Source organism: Rhynchophorus ferrugineus, unplaced genomic scaffold (assembly GCF_030347505.1).
Source record: "Rhynchophorus ferrugineus isolate W39M unplaced genomic scaffold, kcgeb_rfMv2 rfM3, whole genome shotgun sequence".
NCBI classification, from domain to species: domain Eukaryota; kingdom Metazoa; phylum Arthropoda; class Insecta; order Coleoptera; family Curculionidae; genus Rhynchophorus; species Rhynchophorus ferrugineus.
This window is the reverse complement of record NW_027472582.1, coordinates 738419-740302: the sequence shown is the minus strand read 5'-3', so window position 1 is coordinate 740302 and position 1884 is coordinate 738419. Positions and strand designations below refer to the sequence as shown.

Here is a 1884-nt window from a genome sequence, read left to right as displayed (position 1 = left end):
CACAGTTATAATAGTTTGTAGGTTAGATTTGTTTTGCTTTTAACTCTTTTCCACACCACCCATGAGGTAGAGTTTCTAGGCGCGTTTTTCTTTGTACTGGTATCCCTCTGGAGGCCTAATCCACCTAATTAACAATTGTATATCTGAGAAACGTATTTTACTGTCATACGAGAGCATATTTAACGTTTACCGTTTAGTTCTTGTTGCCTTCGATGGTGTGTCTACTTGTCAAGTCATCTTAGTATCACTGCATATTTTATTTCTCCTGCTACTATGTGTGTACATCATTCTTCATAAAATTAATCGCTGAATTCCGTCTAATGCATTTACCATATCTACAAAACAGTTAGTATTAGTTATCTCCTCATACGTTCTAACCTAATGCTCATGTTTAATTTTGACAATTACAATCATATCTGTGCACATAAAACTTTCACGCCCTACAATACCATTTTCTACAGTTATATTCAATTAATTATGCGCATACCTTTAGTTGTCTCCAGTCTCATCACTCTGTCCCAGGAATTTAGCTTTTTATGTTTAGTTCTTGTGTCTTCCATTGCTATGTTTTCTTCTCAAAGCATGCTGATTTATCTGATTTATTCTGTTACTACCTGTGTACATTTTTGTTGATAAAATTAGATTTAATCAATATGCAAAGTACTTAATATTCATTCTCTATTTGTACACTTTACCCAAATTGACAATTACGCAAATATCTATGGACATAAATCGTCCAAATCGTTAGCCGTTTCCACTCTCATCACCCTGTCTTTGTTCGCTCTGTTTTTGTTCGAAGTTATTGCTAAGAAACGTAATCTGTTTCTAACTGACTATTTATTTGGCCACGGCATTTTCAACCAGAGTAATCACAAATATCAAGTAGCAATTTGAAATTATAAAAACAAGCAAAACATTAAAACAACGTTTGCAGGCTTATAATCTGTTATTATTATCACTAATGATTTGTATTCTGATTTCGTTACATGTTCGAACGTATTAGACAGCATGGTATCTATTTTTAACTAAAATAAAATGAGAAGAAAAATATTTTTTGAGTTTAATACTCATTTGGAATTTGCAATAGGTAATACATTCGCCATCTTAATGACTTTGTTACGATGACTTATGACTTCTTGAATGCACTTGTTAACGTACGTTTAAAAAAAATTATCAAAAAAACGTCTGTCAGGAGTGGGATTCGAACCCACGCCCTCAGAGAGGACCAGAACGCTCATTCAACCTACAAAGTAGGCAAGGAATCCTTGAGTCTGGCGCCTTAGACCGCTCGGCCATCCTGACTTGTTGAGATTTAAAAAAATAATTCTATAATTACACATACCCTATTTTTAAATGTTAGAAGAAGTTTTTTTGAAGGAAATATTTTATTTGCTAAATTAAATTAAGATACTATTACAGTGGCAGATAATCGATGTCACATACGAGCTATGTAGCGCTAGACTAAATGCAGCGAAATCTCCACTTAAATATCGACCTTGTTTTAGATCATTTGGAGTGCCGCGCGAGTGTTCAAGAGAGCTCGCAGAGCACTATCGTATGGCCCAGATAAATAATAGCGATATGGTGAGTCGCTAGCTTATCGACGGTAGGTTTATTCCACTGATCCACGTTAGTTCTGTGGCTCGCATTTCCATTTCAGTTTTTTATCATTTATTACAACAAGAATTCGCAAATACTAAGTGGAATTTGTTTTAAATATATAAAGTAATAGAAAATATTTTAGAATTTTAGCACTTGAGAAATTTACTGTGAAGGAAGTAAAACACACAATATTTAAAAAAATCAATGCTCCTCGTTGTGACGAAATTACTGGAGGAATCTTAAAAGAGTTCTCAGAAAAGTTCATCAAATTAATAATATTCA

The 1884-nt window shown here is 33.7% G+C and overlaps 1 non-coding gene across 1 annotated transcript; it reads right to left on the bottom strand.

Moving 5' to 3' along the window:
* Window positions 1–1186: 1186 nt before the first annotated feature.
* TRNAL-CAA (transfer RNA leucine (anticodon CAA)) lies at window positions 1187–1302 on the bottom strand. Its single transcript has 2 exons — window positions 1265–1302; window positions 1187–1231 (listed from the first exon to the last, which is right to left on the bottom strand). It is a non-coding gene; the product is annotated as a tRNA-Leu (tRNA).
* Window positions 1303–1884: the final 582 nt, after the last annotated feature.